Genomic DNA, 14,612 nt, shown 5'->3' with positions numbered 1-14,612 from the left:
CTGGGCCCCACCTCCAGAGTTTCTGATTCTGTAGGTCTTGGGTGGGGGTCCCAAGATCCTGTACTTCTGACCCGTTCTCCGGGGCTGCTGCTGTTGCCAGGCTGTGGACACACTTTGAGAGCCACTGCCCTAAGCGCTTCTGTTTATAGTCTCTTCCAGTCGTTTTGAGGCGGACTAGGCAGCTGCAGGGCCTCTCTCTGGACCTGCAGGAGTGATGGGGAGGATGAGAGAAAGGAGGACAGCTCACCAGCTTGCGCCGCCCCTCTCTCTTCCTCATAGAAGCTCTGGAGCCACCCCTGACAGAGGAGACCCTGGACTGGGTGGACCTTTGGTTGCCCCCGCAAGCATCTCTGATAATTCTCCTATCTGTCCTAGCCTGAGAGCAGTCATGACTACAGCATCCCAGGATGCTTTCATCTTTCAAGTCCTGATTCCTAGTGCCCCTTCCCACCCTCCTCTCACCCACATCGCCCGGCCCTGCTCAGATCCCTGATCTCTGGCTTCCCCCTGTCTGCTGCCAGTTGCTCCCAGTGAGCTCTTGGTACAGGATGGATGGGCCTTCATAATAACCCTGGCAGGCAGCTGTGGGGCCAGGGCCTCCCCTTTGAGGCTGGTGTGTCTTTGATTTCTCGACAGATTAGCAGCACACAGAAGCAAAGCCCATGTAAAAGGCTGGAGTAAAAGGACCAGCTCGCCACATGACGTGTGCCTGTAGTATACCGTGACTGGCAGGTAAGGGGAAAAGCTATTTGCAGCGCCCAGCAAGCTCAACGCTTGTTCTTGAAGAGCCTGCACTGCCTAAAAATACCACAAAGGGTGGGAGGGAGAGAAAGGAAACTTTAGCATGGAATATTTAAAAAAAAATTAAAAATAGAAAGGCTTTAGTAAATGAGAGTCACCAGTCACCATGCCACTCCCCACCTACAAGGCTTTTAGGATTCCCAGCAGCCAGCCAGTAGCCGACGTGACAGGAACAGTGAAGTTATTTCGGGGAACGGAGTCAGGCCACCCGTAGATGGATGGCGGAAGCAAGGGCGGAGAGATGAAAGCGCCACGTGGTGGGCTGAACTGATTGGGATTGACAGTAAACTGGTCTGGAAATTAATGAGATCCAATAGATGCGGGGTTTGCCTCTGATTTGATGAACCGCTTTGTCAGGCTTGCTTAACCTTGGTCTCAAATCAGTGCAATTGAAAGTCAGCAACAGGACTGATTCTGCTCCTCTTCTCGTGAGAGTGCTACGATGCCACCTTAGAGCTCTCGCACTGATTCCTACTCCCTCTCCCCTCCCTACACCCTCTTCATTCATTCTGAAGCTCCAGCTTTGGTTTAGTTTCATTCCTCTTGTCTTTCTTGGGAAATGCCTAGATGAGCGAGGTAAACAAATGTCCTCCCCATGAATGAGTTACCCTGATCAAGGACCTCTTATGTAGACAGACCTGGCCTGGCATGAGCAAGATATTGAGGGACCAGAGTAATCATGTGCTAGCAGAGTCCAATGGCGCCCCACTCCAGTACTCTTGCCTGGAAAATCCCATGGATGGAGGAGCCTGGTGGGCTGCAGTCCATGGGGTCGCTAAGGGTCAGACACGACTGAGCGACTTCACTTTCACTTTTCACTTTCATGCATTGGAGAAGGAAATGGCAACCCACTCCAGTGTTCTTGGCTGGAGAATCCCAGGGACAGGGGAGCCTGGTGGGCTGCCGTCTATGGTGTTGCACAGAGTCGGACATGACTGAAGCAACTTAGCAGCAGAGTCCAGGTTTACCTTGTACCTCTGTCCACTTCTAGGAGAAAATGGCACCTGGAAAATGCCCAGAATTATGCAGAGGAGGAAACTGGATTTCTGCTCTATAAGGAGTTTAGTAATTTAGCCCATGGTGGGGCGTAGGAGTAAGTTGGGAGAGGTTGAAAAAGGGGGTACATGCTCTTAAAGAATACCTCCCTGAGGAAGCCCAGAGAGGAAACGTAGACTGCAGGCTCTGGAGACAATCTGACTTATTTTTCAGTTGCCATAGAAGAGATGAAGCAGAGAGTCCCCCCAATAAATGTTGGCTAATTTCAAATAAATGAGTGATGAACTGGGCTGGCATTTGTGCCCAAATCTGGGACTTAACCATCAAGGTTGTTGCATTTGGCTAAAGTGTTTTCAGTGAAGGATGTGATGTACTGTCTTAGGGTACTATGAGGACTGACTGCTTATCACCCCAAGAGTGCCTGGGTCACACATTCCCAGCTCTCAAATTACCAACTGCATGCCAAGGGTCAGGGCCAGCTCCACGCAGGGAGACAGTTGGCAGGGCCTCTGTGCCAGCAACATGGGCTTAGCATGACCTTAAGCTGCCCTCACAGTCCAGCCCCCTCCCGCTCAGCTCTTGAGCATTGTTGTCAGGCCAATGTGTATTTGAAAACCCCTCTTCTCATGAATGAATTAGGTTAATAAGTATTAAAGGCTGTTGAATTTTCATGGCAATCTCTGAGGATTTCAAAAGACTTCATAGCATGGAGATTCTTAACATGTAAAATGTGGTATCATATGTTGTTGTTTATGGTCACTCAGTCTGACTCTTTGCAACCCCATGAACTGTAGCCTGCCAGGCTCCTCTGTCCATGGAGATTCTCCAGGCAAGAATACTGGAGTGGGTTGCCATTTCCTTCTCCAGGGGATCTTCCCAACCCAGGGATCAATCCCTCGTCTCCTGCATTGGCAGGTGGGTTCTTTACCACTGAGCCCCCTGGGAAGCCATCATATATGATTCATCAAAACCCTCTAGGAGTGTACTAGGAGGCACTTTGGTAAACAGATAATCTGGGCAAAATAACTGTCTTTTTTGGAGTTGATAGTTTAGGACTTAAGGGTTAAAGTTAGCAACCTGGGCTTAGAATGGAAGACAATTTCATATGTCTTTCTATGCTACCACATGACTGTTCCTTTTCGTGATTGGATGTTCATGGTTTCACAAGCAGCAGTGGGAGGAGGATGGGGAAAGAAAAGGTGACTGAGCATGTTTTTCTGTGCTTTGCATGGGGCCAAGTCTTTCATATACATGAGCATGTGCATGTATGCTAAGTCACTTCAGTTGTGTCTGATTGTTTGTGACCCCATGGACTGTAGCTCACCAGGCTCCTCTGTCCATGGGATTCTCCAGGCAAGAATACTGAAGTGGGTTACCATGTCCTCCTCTAGGAGATTTTCCTGACCCAGGGATCGAATCTGCATCTCCTGCACTGGCAGTCGGGTGCTTTACCACTGAGCCAGCAGGGAAGCCCATACATGAGCATATCTAATTCTTAATGTTCCCTTGAGGTAGGTATTAAAAGTAATGTTTTGCAATAAGGGAAACAAAGATTCAAAGAAGTGGCTAGACACTAATTTTTTGGCAGATGAATTTGACTACAAAGACTCTAGTTAGTCTACATAACCACACACCAGACTGCCAACCAGATTAATCCAGAGGGCTCAGTTGATAGGCTAGAACTGCTCTGGTCAACTGCCAGAGGACAGAGCACTGAGTTATGAGATGGGAGATATCACCTTGCCCTTGATACATAATGGAAGCCTCGCATTCCTTCTTTGGTGAGCAGTAAAGCCACAGCAAAATTAAAAATAGAAAAGTTACTAGTAAAGAATAGCAAATTGTAAAGCCTAAGACACAAAAAGGTGTTTGACTCATCCTAAGGCCCTAGCTGCTGCTTCCATCCTTTTTAAATTCACCTGCTAAATGATGACAGTTGGCTCCAATGTTGAAAGAGCTCCTATAATCTTTGCAGAGTGGCTGAATGAAAAAAAAAAAGTTGTTTCCAAGAGTCTCAGAGTTCAAAAGGAGGACCAAGAGGTGGGAATTAAAAGGAGGTGGCTTCAAAGCTAACAGGAAGAACTTTCTAGCAAATGGGTCCCTTTTAAAGGGATGGGCTACTTCAGAATGAGCGAAGTTCTCTCCCTTGGACATGCTTAAACAGAGGCTTGGAAATACCTTGGGGATTTGGCATTGGCTAAATGGACTCTGTGGTCTCTTGGAGCCTTTAAGGATCTGAGAATCCATGATATATGGCACCAATTTTCAATTGGAAATAAATTTCATTCTTATCTGAGCCAACTCTGGTCTACTATTCAGTGCACAAAAAAGGGTTTGGGGACTAAGACCCAAGCCAAAGGAGTATGTCTGGTTCTACTTGAGGAGTTGGAGATTTAAAGGGAAGAGTGGGTGGATGTCACAAGGAGTCAGGTCTGTCCAAATTCTTTGGAGGTAGTAACTTCTGCTTACTAAAGGCGGCCCAGGTGAGAGCAGCTATGGCTGGAGCTGAACTTGATATGACTGGAGTTGATATGGTGTGGGAGGCCAAGTCATTGCCTTTAAGGTCTCTTCCAATCAAAGAATCTATGTTGTTGTTGTTGTTGTTTTTAATGAGGAGCCATTTAGGAACAGGAACAGTACTCCCTGCCAGCCTTTTCAGGTTAGAGAAACCCTCACCCTTTTGTCCAAAGCAATGTGTCTAACAAAGGAAACTGTATGCGAGTATGCGAGTCCTGTAATTTACCAATCCACTTCTGGGTACATACCCTACAGAATATATATCTGAGGGCTTTTACATCCTCCAAAAGACATCGTTAAGAATATTCATAGCAGCTTTATTCATAATATCCCCCAAATAGAAACAACTTACAATGTACATCAGCAATGAAATGGGTGAGAAAATTGTGGTGTATTCATACAATGGGATACCATGGAGCAACAAAGACATGGTAGCTCCTGATACATGCAATGCTGATGTGTCTCATAGATGTTGAGTGAAAGAAGTAAAAATATAGATTGTATAATTTCATTTATATAAAGTCCTAACTTAGGCAAAAAATTATAGTGAGAGAAGTCTGAACAGTAGTTGTCTTTGGGAGGGTTGAGGTGGTAATTAACTGATATGGGGCATGAAGACAGTTTGGGGATAGATAGCTGGAAATGTTCTATGTCTTAATCTGATGGCAGATAGATACAAAAATTCATGTAACTGTGATCTTTCCATTTTGCTCTATATAAGTGCCTTCTCCTGCTCTTTCTTTCTTTCTAGATAATAGATATATCTGGAAAAGAAAAAAAAAGAGCCGTTTTTTTTTTCCCCATGGAGACTGGGTTATGTTCTGGATTTTTTTGGCATTCCCTGTTAAAGGAAAATAAATGATCTCATGGCTTTGGTAAACTGATCTTCAACAAAAGAAAGTATTGGATTGGTACTACCATAACCACTAAATATGAAAGATAATATAGTATTATCACATGCATTTCAAATTCTTTGAATCAAATTTTAGCTTCTAGACTTGAGTGTTACTTCCAGGTACACCTCTTACTTGTTGTACGTACTCAATGTTTTTATCTTTGGGGACTCAATATTCTCATAAATAAAATGTGGGTGATTCATTCATTCAATAAATATTGAATGCCTACCATGTGCAAGGCTAGATGTGTGGGAGAAACAGATAAATCAGCTCTCAGACTTGAGAGACTCAACTGGAACACTACATGTAAAATCGCATTATAAAGAGGAAGAGTTACGGCAACGCAAGAATTTATTAAGGCATGACAATTATGGCAAATGCCCGATTCAGTGCAATAAAGTAATTCTTTACCCTGGGAAATTAATTCTTTTGCCAAAATATTATTTTCAGTCTTCTGCATATACAAACATTGGCATCTAACTGGAAATTTTACTCTTACTGAGATTTTTCAAGTTCAACAGCATCTTTAGATGTTAATGTGATATGAATTGAGGAAGAGTTAACATAGAATTTAGTGTGTTGGATATAATACAGTTGTTCAGCATTTGGAAACCAAGTGTATTTTCTGTCTAGTTGCCTTTCCATGTTCTGGAGACCTACAAAATGCATAAGTAAGTCACAAATGCAAACAGCAAGTATAATATGATACCATTTATATAGAGTTCAAAAACATGCCCAAAATGCTATCCATTGTTTCTGAATACATGCACACACATCAGTGATAGAACCATGCCTGCCTGTAAGCAGTAGGCAATTAGAGGAGAGCCATGTCTTAAATTGCATTCCTCTCCAGCAGAGCCTGAGACCAGGAGTTGAGTGTAAGGCATTTATTAAGGGGTGATCCCAGGGAGTAGGAGTGAAGGAGCAAGGAGAGGGAGACAAGAAAGGGGAGGAAACCAAGAAAGGGTGTGTAATTGCGGTCATGGCTTTAGGGAAAAGGACTCAGCCCCACTTCTTAGAATTGCCTGTCCTAAGGGCATTTATACAAGGCTCTGACCCATGGGTTGATGGTTTTCCTGGGGGTGCTAATTCTCCCATACATTTGTGATGTGCTCATGAGGGTTGAGTGCATTCTTGAGGGTTTGCAGGAAAGCTTTGGAGTAAAGAAATAGAGTCATGGGTTCTGGAGGTGGGAGACTGCCAGGATGACTGAAGGCTGAAAGCCAAAGGTGTGCTGAGGGCATGCGACATGTTGCACCAATCACATCTCTTTTAAGTTCCTACCCCTGGGGAAAGATGGAAAGGAATGGGATAAGAAAGGGTTACACAGGGAACTTCAACTGGATCTTTAATGTGTTATTTCTTAAGAAAATATAGCGAAAATATTTTCCAAAAAGCTGCATGGTAAGTGTATGGGTGCTCATTACATTTTTCTTGGTGCTTTTCTGTATTCTTGAACTATTTCAAAATAAAAAAATTGGGTTGCATCAGCATTAATTTGTTTCAGGGGAGCTTTGATTGAATAATTATGCAGAGCAGTAATGTGTCAAATAGTAATATAATTTGCCACTAGTTCTTAAATTAAGTTAATGTACCTAAGTATAATTTTGATGGAATTTGACTAACAAAATACTGAGTTTCACCCCAAATGTCATGGTTTAATTCTTATTCTAGTTGAGAAATCTCACTTGATAAACTTTTGATTGTATTTCCAGTTGTCTTAGCAGGGCACTTTGTAAACAGGGGATGATTTATCCATTTTCTGGTTGGGAAAGCCATAACTCAGAGGAATTCAGTAATTCATTCAAGATCACTCAGCAGTAGAAAGGCAGGAGAATAATGCAGGAGCTTTGCCCTTTTAATCTGCAAGTCCCTCCTTGTTTTACTCAAATCTTTGCAAAATGATCAACAGAATCATCTAGGGAGCACACAGTGGTGTGGGCACTGTGTAATTGTTTGCAGTACACATGTATGTGATTCAGTCAACACAAGGGTATTTGATGGGGGTAAGCATAAGGTTTATAGTTTCTGCATTCCAGGATTCTATACTTTAGTGAAGATATGATGAAACATAGCTGTATTGTCTCTCCCAAGTGTGGGAAATGATCATCTTGGGTTTTACGTGCAGAACAGTAGCAGCGGCCACTGCCACCACACAGCTGTTGACTGGGCATCCACCGTGCATGGGGGCTCTTGTTAGCATTGCTCACTTCTAGACTAGCTCAAGGTTACCAAGTTCCTCTTAACTTTTCCTTAGCTTTGTGTACACTTTGTCCCCTGGGCCAACAGCACCTTGTCCAAGGGCAATTTGTTTGTAGCAGGAGGTGTTCTGAGGAGCAAGCAAACTGAAACCCCAACAACCATAATAATAACCACAAAACCCAACACAGCCCAACCTTAAGGAAACTCCCCCTTCGTAAGGCCACTTTTGAGACTTCATGGCTCCACTCAAGTCAAACATTTCAAGTGGTTGAACTAGGAACTTGGACTCAGAACGTTGTTTTTCAGAAGGAACTTGTTCGGCTGTTTAAATGGTCACCAGTAAGACTGCAGAATAACAGCTGCAGACCTCTGGGCTTTTGACACTTAAAACAACTGATGGAAAATGCCTTTCGCACTCCTTGGATTTACATGAAGAAAACCCATTGCTAAATTACAGCTGAAAGGATTGTTATTCTTTCTGCCTCTTGTGGCTGAATGGCATCTTAATTGAGGCATTCTTGTGGCACAAAGGCAAGCCGACTGGCTTGGCCTCCTCTATAGACTTTCCAGCCCCATCACTGAACTCGTGAATGATTAAATATCCCCTTCAGTCCTGGCTCCCTGAGAGCCGCGCCCTACTTTCTCAAACTGCTCTCCAACCGTTGGCAATTCCAGCCTTCCACTTGGTCTTTGAGTTGTCAGGGCAGGCAGTGTCAGAACTGGGGAGCTCAGAGTTACCACAGGAAAACAAGGCACCCTGACTGCAGTTCCTCACTGACAGCTCAGTTCCTCAGTCGCTACAGCGGGGACCCCGGTGGAGGAAGCTCTGCACCCTCAATGTCTCCATCACTTCCCACTGTGGACATGGCACTGTGCTGTTTGAGTTTTTCCCCCTCCTTTGCTGGCAGATATTGTTGATGCCCTAGCTATGTCTTCTGGTTCTCAAACCATTGGCAGTCATCTGATAGTTTCTTACTGTAAAAACCTGCACCCTCTCTGCCTGAGGGTGTTCTGGACCATGTTGTTCTTAGGCCTGCAGGTGGTGGGACAGGGTGAACAGGTACTAGGTGACTAGATAGACCAGAGAGTTAATGCCCCCCAGGGTGATCCTCAACCAGTGAGAGATGGGAGATGATAGGCAAATTCCCCAGCTTGAGTGGGCCTATTCTAGGGTATGTTCCTCAGGGTTTCTCAGAGGCACTTCAGCAAGATGGAGCTCCAGTTGGCCATCTACCATTAACGTACATTTATGCCTTTTCTCCCTTCCCTACTTGTTTCTCTACTCCCTCTCCAAGTTTCCTGAGATCACCTCACAAATGAACTTCTTGAATGCAAATCTTTGTCCCACGGTCTGCTTGGAGAGGAACCCAAACTAAGGTAAAGTCCCTGAAATTTTATGCACATTTTTGTTTGATATGATGAATATGAGGAGCCTTCATTAACTTTTCAAAAGGCTCTAGGACCCCAAAGAAGTCAAGAATCAACACCTAACCCCTCTTCTGGAGATCAGCTCATCTACTCCCAAAATCCAGACACAAAGAGCCAGGTGCTTTCTGTATGTATCCCACTGCAAGTCTCCCCAGCATTTCACACTCAGATGTCACTTGTGGGTGCTGTGCTTGCCCCCAGCACCCCCACTAGGACAGAAGGACCACCTCCTCAGCTAATGGCTCAGCTGTCAGCCCTCCCCAGGAACTGCCTTCAGCTGAAGGGAGTCATGGTTCCCTTCATCCAAGGTTCCATGCTGCCCACCAGGGTCATCTGTATCCAGTGGCTGGGTGATGTAGACTGACAGGAGTCTGAATCCCTTGTCCCAACTCAGGACAGCTCTTGTGGCACCCCCGTCCCATGAGTTTGGCTGTGGCCTTTGTAGAGACTTTGTCACAGTGTAATTTCCTTCCTTTTCTGCCAATAAGAGTCAATCCTGAGGGCACTTTGCAATAAACTTCCTGCATTCCAATTTCCAACTAAGAGTCTGATTCCTGGGGACCCAGACCTGTGATAACCTGGGGATTATCTCTGCATCCTCTCTTTTCATATCCATCCCTGTATGATTCATCACTCACCCAATCAAAACTTGAGTTTAATTGATTGTGATTTTGGATATGCCCATGTTCTCCCTCTCCATTCTGATGATCTCTCTCCAGCTATGGCCTGGATATCTGACACATCCTCCTAACTGCCCCTAGACTCCTATTTTGCTCCTCTTAAACATGTTCTTCCCACTGTAAACAAAGCAGTCTTTCTAAAGAGTAAATCTGGTCTTGTCACTGTCACCTTTCAGTGGTTCACCATTACCCTGAAGATCAAGTTCTTAATGGGATTTACACTTTTATGACTTCCATCCCTTATGGGCCCCTCCAGCTTTGCATTTCCCTATGACCTGCCATATGTGCACTGCACTCCAGCCAAACTAGACTGCTTGTTGTTTTTCAAATTCACCACAACTTGGGACCTTGGTTCACACTCCTCTCCCACTGACAGTTCTGCTTTCCCTCCCCTACCCAACATACATGCACACACACAAGCATACGCCAGTGTTGTTGCTTCTTAGATTTCTCTGACCCCAGGGTACCCCCCACCCCCACCGAGGGCCTCCACAGCCTCACTTTGGTATTCCACAACTGGTGCATGTCTTAGGTTGGCTTTCCCAGAAGTAAACCCTGAAGCAAGGATTCCTCAGAAAGCAATTTGTTGGGAAGTGTTTCTAGGACTTTATTTTTGGGGGCTCCAAAATCACTGCAGATGGTGACTGCAGCCATGAAATTAAAAGACGCTTACTCCTTGGAAGGAAAGTTATGACCAGCCTAGATAGCATATTCAAAAGCAGAGACATTACTTTGCCAACAAAGGTCCATCTAGTCAAGGCTATGGTTTTTCCTGTAGTCATGTATGGATGTGAGAGTTGGACTCTGAAGAAAGCTGAGCACTGAAGAATTGATGCTTTTGAACTGTGGTGTTGGAGAAGACTCTTGAGAGTCCCTTGGACTGCAAGGAGATCCTACTAGTCCATTCTGAAGGAGATCAGCCCTGGGATTTCTTTGGAGGGAATGATGCTAAAGCTGAAACTCCAGTACTTTGGCCACCTCATGCGAAGAGTCGACTCATTGGAAAAGACTCTGATGCTGGGAGGGATTGGGGGCAGGAAGAGAAGGGGACAACAGAGGATGAGATGGCTGGATGGCATCACTGACTCGATGGACGTGAGTCTTAGTAAACTCCAGGAGTTGGTGACGGGAAGGGAGGCCTGTCGTGCTGCGATTTATGGGGTCGCAAAGAGTCGGACACGGCTGAGCGACTGAACTGAACTGAACTGTTTCTAGGAATAACCAGTAGGGAGTTGGGGAAGTAGGAGATAGAAGGAAAGAAGCTGAGCTGCAGTGAATTTATCAGGTCAAGTCCCCTAGAGGGTAGATAAGATGATTTTAGTACCAATTCCAATGTGTGTGTTTTCCTCCACACCACCAAGGTGTTCTCTAGTAGAACTCTGTTCTGACACTATCTACCTGTAGCGTCCAATTGCACAGGTTAAGAGATTAGCCCTAAAAGGCTGTCCGGACTTCAGAAGCCAATTGCAGATCCAAGTTGTCACCTGTACTTCTGATATAAATTAGAGATTCTTATGACCCCCCTCCTTGGATTCAATTAATTTTCTAGAGCAGCTCAGAGAAACATTTTACTTACTAGATTACCAGTTTATTTTAAAAGGGTTTAAGTCAGGAAGAGCCAGAGGGAGGAGATGCATAGAGCAAGGTGGGGAGAAAGGGGGCGGAGCGTCTGTGCCCTCCCTGGGCTCACCACTCTCCCCACATCTCCACGTGTACACCAACCTGGAAGCTCTCTGAACTCTGTTCTTTTAGGTGTTTATGAGGACTTCCTTACACAGGCATGAGTGATTAAATCTCCAGCTCATTCTCCCTTCCCAGAGGTCCAGGGGAGTTGGGCGGGGGGACTGAGAGTTCTAACCCTCCAATCACAGGGTTCTTTCCCCTGGCAACTAGCCCCCATTCTTAAGTGTTTTCTAAAATCACCTCATCAACATAACAAAAGACAAATTCTAAGGGCTTTAGGAGCTCTGTGCCAAAAATGAGAACAAAGACCAAATATATATTTCTTACTGTCAATCACAGTACTACAGTAGGTGACTTTTGCTTGGTCCTAGAGGGGAGCTCTGACACAGTGAAGACCACACACCTCACTACTGTCCCAAACAGGAAGAGGAAGCTGGAGAAGTCATATTGATCAGTACTTGATATGTATGGAGTATTTATATACCCCTTAGTCACCAGAAGCACGCTGGCTGCGACGGACCACACACAAGCGCCCCAGCTGCAACGGATCGTGCAGAAGATGGCCGAGAGGAGCTACCCTTGCCCAAGGTCGGGGCGGTGGCCGAGAGGAGCTACCCCACGTCCAAGGAGCAGCGGCTGCGTGGGCACAGGAGGGCTGAGAGGAGCTACTCCACGTTCAAGGTCAGGAGGGGCGGCTATGAGGAGATACCCCTCGTCCAACGTAGGGAGCAGCAGCTGTGCTTTGCTGGAGCAGCCGTGAAGAGATACCCCACGTCCAAGGTAAGAGAAACCCAAGTGAGACAGTAGGTGCTGTGAGAGGGCATCAGAGGGCAGACACACTGAAACCATACTCACAGAAAACTAGTCAATCTAATCACACTAGGACCACAGCCTTGTCTAACTGAATGAAACTAAGCCATGCCATGTGGGGCCACCCAAGACGGGCGGGTCATGGTGGAGAGGTCTGACAGAATGTGGTCCACTGGAGAAGGGAATGGCAAACCACTTCAGTATTCTTGCCTTGAGAACCCCATGAACAGTATGAAAAGGCAAAATGATAGGATACTGAAAGAGGAACTCCCCGGGTTGGTAGTTGCCCAATATGCTACTGGAGATCAGTGGAGAAATAACTCCAGAAAGAATGAAGGGATGGAGCCAAAGCAAAAACAATACCCAGTTATGCATGTGACTGGGGATAGAAGGTCTGATGCTGTAAGAGCAATATTGCATAGGAACCTGGAATGTCAGGTCCATGAATCAAGGCAAATTGGAAGTGGTCAAACAGGAGATGGCGAGTGAATGTCAACATTCTAGGAATCAGAGAACTAAAATGGACTGGAATGGGTGAATTTAACTCAGATGACCATTATATCTACTACTGTGGGCAGGAATCCCTTAGAAGAAATGGAGTAGCCATCGTGGTCAACAAAAGAGTCCGAAATGCAGTACTTGGATGCAATCTCAAAAACGACAGAATGATCTCTGTTCGTTTCCAAGGCAAACCTTTCAATATCACGGTAATCTAAGCCTATGCCCCAACCAGTAATGCTGAAGAAGCTGAAGTTAAACAGTTCTATGAAGACCTACAAGACCTTTTAGAACTAACACCCCAAAAAGATGCCCTTTTCATTATAGGGGACTGGAATGCAAAAGTAGGAAGTCAAGAAACACCTGGAGTAACAGGCAAATTTGGGCTTGGAATACAGAATGAAGTAGGACAAAGGCTAATAGAGTTTTGCCAAGAGAATGCACTGGTCATAGCAAACACCCTCTTCCAACAACATAAGAGAAGACTCTACACATTGACATCACCAGATGGTCAACACCGAAATCAGATTGATTATATTCTTTGCAGCCAAAGATGGAGAAGGTCTATACAGTCAGTGGCTCAGATCATGAACTCGTTATTGCCAAATTCACACTTAAATTGAAGAAAGTAGGGAAAACCACTAGACCATTCAGGTAGTACCTAAATCAAATCCCTTATGATTATACAGTGGAAGTGAGAAATAGATTTAAGGGACTAGATTTGATAGAGTGTCTGATGAACTATGGACTGAGGTTCGTGACATTGTACAGGAGACAGGGATCAAGACCATCTCCATGGAAAAGAAATGCAAAAAAGCAAAATGGCTGTCTGGAGAGGCCTTACAAATAGCTGTGAAAAGAAGAGAGGCAAAAAGCAAAGGAGAAAAGGAAAGATATAAGCATCTGAAAGCAGAGTTCCAAAGAATAGCAAGAAGAGATAAGAAAGCCTTCCTCAGTGATCAATGCAAAGAGATAGAGGAAAACAACAGAATGGGAAAGACTGGAAATCTCTTCAAGAAAATTAGAGATACCAAGGGAACATTTCATGCAAAGATGGGCTCAATAAAGGACAGAAATGGTATGGACCTAACAGAAGCAGAAGATATTAAGAGGTGGCAAGAATACACAGAAGAACTGTACAGAAAAGATCTTCATTACCAAGATAATCACAATGGTGTGATCACTCACCTAAAGCCAGACATCCTGGAATGTGTAGTCAAGTGGGCCTTAGAAAGCATCACTATGAACAAAGCTAGTGGAGGTGATGGAATTCCAGTGGAGCTATTTCAAATCCTGAAAGATGATTTTGTGAAAGTGCTATATTCAATATGCCAGCAAATTTGGAAAACTCAGCAGTCGCCCCAGGGCTGGAAAAGGTCAATTTTCACTCCAATCCCAAAGAAAGGCAATGCCAAAGAATGCTCAAACTATTGCACAATTGCACCCACCTCACACGCTAGTAAAGTAATGCTCAATATTCTCCAAGCCAGGCTTCAGCAATACATGAACCGTGAACTTCCTGATGTTCGAGCTGGTTTTAGAAAAGGCAGAGGAACCAGAGATCAAATTGCCAACATCTGCTGGATCATGGAAAAAGCAAGAGAGTTTCAGGAAAACATCTATTTCTGCTTTATTGACTATGCCAAAGCCTTTGACTGTGTGGATCACAATAAACTGTGGAAAATTCTGAAAGAGAAGGGAATACCAGACCACCTGACCTGCCTCTTGAGAAACCTATATGCAGGTCAGGAAGCAACAGTTAGAACTGGACATGGAACAACAGTCTGGTTCCAAATAGGAGAAAGAGTATGTCAAGGCTGTATATTGTCACCCTGTTTATTTAACTTATATACAGAGTACCTCATGAGAAATGCTGGGCTGGATGAAGCACAAGCTGGAATCAAGATTGCTGGGGGAAATATCAATAACCTCAGATATGCAGATGATATCACCTTTATGGCAGAAAGTGAAGAGGAACTAAAGAGCCTCTTGATGAAGGTGAAAGAGGAGAGTGAAAAAGTTGGCTTAAAGCTCAACATTCAGAAAATGAAGATCACGGCATCATCTGGTCCCATCACTTCATGGGAAATAGATGGGGAAA

The sequence above is a fragment of the Capra hircus genome (assembly GCF_001704415.2).
Source record: "Capra hircus breed San Clemente chromosome X unlocalized genomic scaffold, ASM170441v1, whole genome shotgun sequence".
Taxonomy (NCBI): domain Eukaryota; kingdom Metazoa; phylum Chordata; class Mammalia; order Artiodactyla; family Bovidae; genus Capra; species Capra hircus.
This window is presented reverse-complemented; position numbering follows the sequence as displayed.